Consider the following 8083-nt stretch of genomic DNA (forward strand, 5'->3'; position numbering starts at 1 on the left):
CAAAGCATTTTAGAGAAAAATGTTTCAGACAAAAGTTGAAGAAAAAATATGTAATTTGCAATTAACAATTCCATATTTTTTCTTAAAAACAACTATGTGTTTTCTTTACACCAATTGATTCCTCTCATTATTTTGTACATAAAAGTATTAAGGTAAGATAATCGAAAAATGAATATTTTACAAGATATTTTACGGTTTATGTAAAATTAATAAATTATTTCAAGCCTCATAACTCAAAAAGTACTTAACAAAAGAGTACTTAATTATAGTGTTTTGGAAAGCTCTCGAGATAAGCTACAAGAATATGCAATGACAAATAGCAGGTTCCATTTAAGAAATTGAAGGTGACCTTCATGTGACCTTCAAATAACTCTTCAAGGTCAAACCAATGGTACCATCTTATGGCCGCCTCGAAACCATAAAACTTTTGTCTGAAACATTTTTCTCTAAAATGCTTTGTTTCCGAAATAACTGCGTGCGTTAATTAAAATGGCTCACCCTGTATATATACATATATATATATACATATATATATTGTTGCGCCCGCGGAGCGATATATCGAAACGCGCGCGGCACAACTATCGGCACACGCTCACACTCGCGCACTCACGCACTCGGGAATAATAACTGGGTTCTTTGAAATACAAGAACTTTAATAAAACATGAATTACAAACAAAAATTACAAACAAGATTACAAACATAACTTACTTCGATTTAAAAACTGTGCGATTTAAAACTTGCGTAAAACTTTTTTTTAAAATTATATACATTATATAAAAAGTGTTTTAAGAATTAAAAGAATCCTAATTCTGATTAAATATTTTAAAAATCAATTTTCTCTGAATAAATATAAAATGTGTTTTAATTTCTTAGGGAGAATTTATGTATAATATTTTTACTGTATAAAATTGATATTTCACGGCAAATATTATATCAAATTTACAAATTGCTCTTAAGTACTTGGCTAATAGTAATTATTGATTTTATATTTAGTTTTGATATTTTATTTTTTAATATTTCTTTATGAAAATTATTTGTTGAGGTTTTGTTTTTTAGGGAAATGATTTTTTGAGGGAAAATTACTGTAAAAAATTATTTTTAAGGAATTTTTTTATTAAAGATGCATACAAAGTAGAATATTTTTTATGTACTTGGCGTATTTTTTTACCTTTGTAAGGTTTTTTTTAGAGGGATTTCACACCTTTTTGTAAAATTTTACACCCTTTCTACAAATTATTTTTTGGGGGAAAATATTTGCATATTATTTTTAGGGATACTTTTATTTTTGAAAATTGTTACTGCATAGTAAATTAGTCTTCTTATAAGTCTTATCTGACGGCACATGTTTTATATTTCTGTGGTACACCGTTTCTGCAACACTAGATTTCACCCTCAAGGGGTGGTTTTTAAAAATTGTTATACGGTAAATTAGTCTTTTTACAAGTCTTATCTAACAGCATAAGTTTTATATTTTTATGATGCTCCGTTTCTGAAATATTAGATTTCACTTCCAAGGGGTGGTTTTTAAAAATTGTTATTATACAGTAAATTAATCTTTCTACAAGTCTTATTTAACGGTATAAGTTTTATATTTTTGTGCCACACCGTTTCTGAAATATTAGATTTCACCCCCGAGGGATGATTTTTAAAAATTGTTATCATACGGTAAATTAGTCTTTCTACAAGTCATAACTAACAGTGCAGGTTTTATATTTTTGTGGTGCACCGTTTCTGAAATATTAGATTTCATCCCCAAGGGGTGGTTGTTAAAAATTGTTATCATACGGTAAATTAATCTTTCTACAAGTCATAACTAACAGTACAGGTTTTATATTTTTATGGTGCACCATTTCTGAAATATTAGATTTCACCCCCCAGGGGTGGTTTCTAAAAATTATCATTATACGCTAAATTAGTTTTTGTAGAAATCTTAACTAACGGCACAGATTTTATATTTTTGTGGTGCAACGTTTCTGAAATATTAGATTTCACCCTCAACGGGTGGTTTTTAAAAATTATCATTATACGGTAAATTAGTCTTTTCACAATTCTTATCTAACAGCACAGGTTTTATATTTTTGTAGCACACCGTTTCTGAGATATTAGATTTCACCCCTAAGAGGTGGTTTTTAAAAATTATTATTATATGGTAAATTAGTCTTTGTAAGAAACCTTAATTAACGGCGTGAGTTCCATATTTCTGCGACGCATCATTTTCGAGATATTATTTTTCATCCTCAAGGGGTGGTTTTTGAAATTTGCTTTTATAAGGGATAGTTTTTGAAAATTGCTACTATACAATAAATTACTTTCTTTTTAAATTTTATTTAACAGCAGAAGTTCCGTATTTTTACGGCTCCGTTTCTAAGATATTAAATTCCACTCCGAAGGGATAGTTTTGAAAATCGTTACTGTATGATAAATTAATCTCTCACACGTACGTACACACATACATATACATATCACTCGTATGCACGCATATGATTTTGTCTCTTAAAGCATTGTACATATCGAAGCAATAATCGTATACGCAGCAGTGTGAACGCCGCTTGAGGGACAAACTCGCTTTGCTTGTGTGCGTGCGAGCATACGTACGTGAGACTAAAAATCCGGGATAACGTAAAATTTCTCGGGATTGACTGCACCGATTTTATTCAAACTGGTCGCAATCGAAAGCTTATATTCACATTACATAATAAAAGTGTCGTTAGATTTTTGATTACGGTCTTAGTTTCTGAAATATCTTAATCGAAAGTTTAGATGACGTGAAATTCCGGATAAGGTACGTGATAGCAGGGATGCAAGATTGTCTCCGCAAGCAACATGCAACGCGTAGTGGAGAGAGTAACGGAGATGTGAGCGTAAGCGTACGTGTGAGCGTAAGCTCGGCGCTTCGGCGAGGTTCGGATAGAAGAAGAGGACAGAATACAGTAGTTTTTTGTCTCCTTCTTACCAAGCAGGCAACGAAAGCGACGGGCGACGCGCGACGCGGGACGCTGCTCGCTCTTCGATATCTCAATATGTTTCTCTCTCACAGCTTTTCTTTATGTTCTATATTTTTGTTACAAATATATATATAAATATGTACATACATAAACGTATAATATATTTATAATATATATATTACATATATATACACACACATACACACACGTTTTGTAATATATTAAATATAATTAATTTTTTTATATATTTAAAATATGAAATTAAGAAAAATAATGAGTGCCGAGTTTCCACACCACCCATGAGGTATCACCAATGGCGCGTTAGGTTTTTTATGTGGACCTTCGCCTGGAACCCTATTATACCACATTGCATTGTATTAAATTTTATATAGGAGGAAAAAAGAAAGAAAGAAGAAAGTATGGGAAAGTAAAAATAAATATTCCCTGAATTATTATTTTGTTTTTTTATTTCTTTCAATAATAATAATAATTTTTAATTATTGTTGGCCCTCCTCGGCCTCGGCCGCCTCCTCGTCCTCGGCCGCCTCTTCGTCCTCGGCCGCCTCCTCGTCCTCGGCTGCCTCCCCTATTTCGGGTGTTGGCGACGCCCCATCCGCCCCTGGTGCCCGTATTTCGCCGGGCATACCAGCGGCTACGGGACTGTCCGCCTCCTCTTTTTCTTGGGTTATCTGAAAAATAAAACATAAGTAATAAATAAATTATAAAAATGCACACATATATATATATATATAATTGGATAAAATAAAATTTAATATAAAAAAATAATCTACCATTTTGCGCCTGTTGTTCCTCCTCTTCCTGCTGCTGCTGCTGCTGCTGCTAACGAAAATATAAACGTAGTAGATGATTCACTTTTGTCGTTTAAAGAGCGAAAGAAAATAGCAGAAATTCGGTATGCTGCATTAATTGCTAATAAAAATATTTCGCATCAAACGGCAAAAGAAATCCTCAGTTTTTTTCAACATATAGGAGAAGATCCTAATGTGTTAAAAAGCATGAGCATGAGCCGAACAAAATGTAAGTACATTATTACAAATGTTTTGTGCTCGGTCGAAACAGATCGTGTCGTCAATAAGCTTCAAAATACAAAATTTACAATTTTTATTGACGAAACAAATGATGTAACAAATAATAAATGGATGACTTTTCCTGTTCGATACGGTGATCCAGAGACATTAGATATTCGCTCACAATTAGTTAAATTAATCGATATTGATGCCAAAGATTCAAGCGCAGAAAAGTTGTTTGAGGCATTTAAATGTGAAATGTGGAAATTACAGATACCGTTTTTAAATATCGTAGCCTTATCATGCGATAATGCATCTGTTATGACAGGAAAACATTTATCGTTTAAAAAAAAATTGGAAGAAATATGTCCACATTTATTAACATTTTCATGCCCATGCCATTCTTCTGCATTAGCAGCGCATGCTGCTTGTTCTAAAATGCCTGCATATTGCGAGGAATTTCTAAAAAAAATTGCTACTTATCTCAATAGCAGTCCAAAACGTATGACTATTTTTCGGGAATTTTGTGAGTGTTTCCAAGAAACAAATCGCAAAATATTGAAATTATGTGATACACGCTGGCTTTCGCACTATTTATGCATCGAAAGGCTTCTTGAATCTTGGGATACAATTAAATACTTTCTTACTGAAATGGTTGTAAGTGAAAAAACAAATTCTGGAGAATATCTATTGTCTATGATGGACAACATAGAGATGAAAGCTTATTTCCTGTTTTTAAAATACGTTTTAAATTTCTTTAATGCATTTAATGCATTCTTTCAAGCATTAGAAACAAGGATTCATTTATTACATCCAAAATCTAGAAACTTTCTTTTCCAAATTTGTCGAAATTTTTTAAAAGAAGAATATTTAAAACCATTTTCTACAAATATTATATTCTCACTAAAAGAAAATCAAAAAATTATAAATGAAATTATTTTGGGATCAGAATGTGAAGAATATCTAAACGAATTAACACTTAAAGGTCACATAAACATAGTTAGAATTGTTCAAGAGAACTGTTTAACATTTTATGTGACTGCTGCGGAAGAAATTCGTAAAAGATTACCTATAAATAACATGTTTTTATCAAAGTTACAAGTTTTTCGACCATACTCACACGGAACAAAAACCTCTAATGGATGTCCACTAGACGTCTACCATGGAGATTCGAAACCTCCATTAGATGTCCATGAAACGTCCCGTAAACATCTACTAGACATCCACAGTTCCGCATTTCATACCTCCATTCGACATCCATTAGACGTATTCATAGATGTCATATGTACGTTATATGGAGTAATTATAGATATTGAATGAAGCGTTCATGGATGTCATATGTACGTTATATGGAGTAATTATAGATATTTTGTCGAGCTTTCATGGATGTCATATGTACGTTATATGGAGTAACAAATAGATAATGAACGGATCATTTTCGTTTATTGGCCGGACATTTACTTGTCCGACTTATAACATCGATTTAATATCTGAAGTTCCTCTATTGAAACTGTATCAGAAATTAGATCGAAGTAATACTTTTAATTTTATCTGTCGCCTTTTGCAAGCTTTATATAATTCTCATGACTAAAACTCAAGTACGAGAAAAAGAGTGCACCATAGCGGTAAACGAACGAACTAGCGCGATTACTGATTTTACAGTGAAATTTTACTTCCACTGACTAGAATTATTAGTGAGATATAAGATAAAGTAACAAAAAATAATATTTACCAATACTAGGAAAAATAATTAATAAAAATTATTTATGTTAAGAGAAATGTGTACACATCTATCATACATCCATAACCGACGTCTAATGGACATCCATGATGAATTTACAAACGACATTTACCGTGGAGATAATATGGATTTCTATTCAGAGATCCATTGAACATCCACCGTGGAGATAGAGGTCATATGGAAGTATGGAGGTTATATGGCCCTCCAATGGATGTCATGTTCCGTGTGGGATCAATATAACTTCTAATTAATTTCTATTAGTCATCCATAAAAGTTCCACAAAATATGTATAATTATTCCATATAATGTATACATATGACATCCATGAAATCTTCACTAAATATATCTATAATTATTCCGTATAACATACATATGACATCCATATAAAGAGTAATCATAGATATTTCATGGAGTTTTCATGGATGTCATATGTATGTTATATGGAGTAATTATAAATATTTTGTGGAGTTTTTATGGATGTCATATGCACGTTATATGGAGTAATTATAGATATTTTAAGGAGTATATAATAACAAATTTATAAGTATACTTTTAAAACATTAGCTAAGAATTTTAAATAAAAATTAAATTTTTTGCTTTTTAGAAAAATAATATGTAGAAATCTATCATACATCAATAACAGATGTATAGTAGACATCTATGATGGATTTGTAGATGACATCTACCATGGAGGTAATATGGAGTTCTATTAGAGACATAGTTGTATGTAGAAACCTGTCATATATCCATAACAGATGTCCAGTAGACATCCATGATGGATTTGTAGATGACATCTACCATGGAGGTAATATGGATTTCTATTAGAGATATATGTATGTAAAAATCTATCATATATCCATAACAGATATCCAGTAGACATCCATGATGGATTTGTAGAAGATATCTACCATGAGAGGTAATATGAACTTTCATTAGAAATCTATTCAATATCCACCATGGACATAGATGTCGTATGGAGTTCTGGAGATTGTATGGACGTCCAATGGATGTCAAGTTCCGTGTGGGTACATAACTTTATTTGATAATAATAGAGAAACATCATTCATTTGATGTTTCTTTTATAGATTTAGCTAAAACTATTGGCGGTTTTGATGAAAATGGTTTAAAAAAAGAATGGATTGCTTTACCATTAGATTTTACAATGGAAGAAAAACAAAGCTTTTCTAAATTAAATTTCGACAGCATGTGGAAAAAAATTTTACAAAATCGACACAATAATTTTACTAAATATCCTAATTTAACAAATGTTATAAGTACTATAAGATCTCTTCCAAATTTAAATGCCGATCCAGAAAGAATGTTTTCTCTTTTAAATAATTTAAAAACGAAAAACCGTAACAAGTTTTCGTCAACTACTGTTAATGCTATTTGTGTATTTAAATCGGCATTAAAAACGAGGGGCGAAATAGCTATAAAAATAAAAATTGACAAAAAGCATTTATCTCTTATGTCAGCGGATAAATTATATGCTACCGCTACTAAGAAAAATAAAAGTAGTTTAAGGTTACATGCTCCAGATACTGACGTAGCTGGCCCCTCATCTCATAAATAGTAAATTTATTAAAGACATTACGCTTGTAAAAAGCATCTTGTCTGTCTAACAGACACCATACTTGTAAAATATAATACAATGCAATGTGGTATAATAGGGCTCCAGGCGAAGGTCCACATAAAAAACCTAACGCGCCATTGGTGATACCTCATGGGTGATGTGGAAAATCGGCACTCATTATTTTTCTTAATTTCATATTTTAAATATATAAAAAAATTAATTATACATATTTAATATATTACAAAACGTGTGTGTATGTGTGTGTATATATATGTAATATATATATTATACGTTTATGTATGTACATATTTATATATATTTGTGACAAAAATATAAAACATAAAGAAAAGCTGTGAGAGAGAAACATATTGAGATATCGAAGAGCGAGCAGCGTCCCGCGTCGCGCGTCGCCCGTCGCTTTCGTTGCCTGCTTGGTAAGAAGGAGACAGAAAACTGTATTCTGTCCTCTTCTTCTATCCGAAGCTCGCCGAAGCGCCGAGCTCACACGTACGCTTACACTCACATCTCCGTTAGGGCCAGCGCACAAACATTGCCGTAGCGTCTTACGCCACCTTACGTAAGAACCTTATGTTACGTGACACGTAAACCAATCCTACGGCAACGCACAAGAAATTCTTACGTTACGTTAATTACGTTAATTAATATGTAATTAACATATTAATATGTTGATCAATTTGAAATTCCTCATCATTATCCCTTAGTAACTTATCTTGGACATATGAAGTAGATACATGCGCACACGTTGCCAGCGTCTTATGGTACCTAGGTTTTGCA

The sequence above is a fragment of the Camponotus vicinus genome, unplaced genomic scaffold (genome assembly GCF_025532165.1).
Source record: "Camponotus vicinus isolate PSW18456_S1 unplaced genomic scaffold, iyCamVici1.0 SCAF_13, whole genome shotgun sequence".
NCBI lineage: Eukaryota > Metazoa > Arthropoda > Insecta > Hymenoptera > Formicidae > Camponotus > Camponotus vicinus.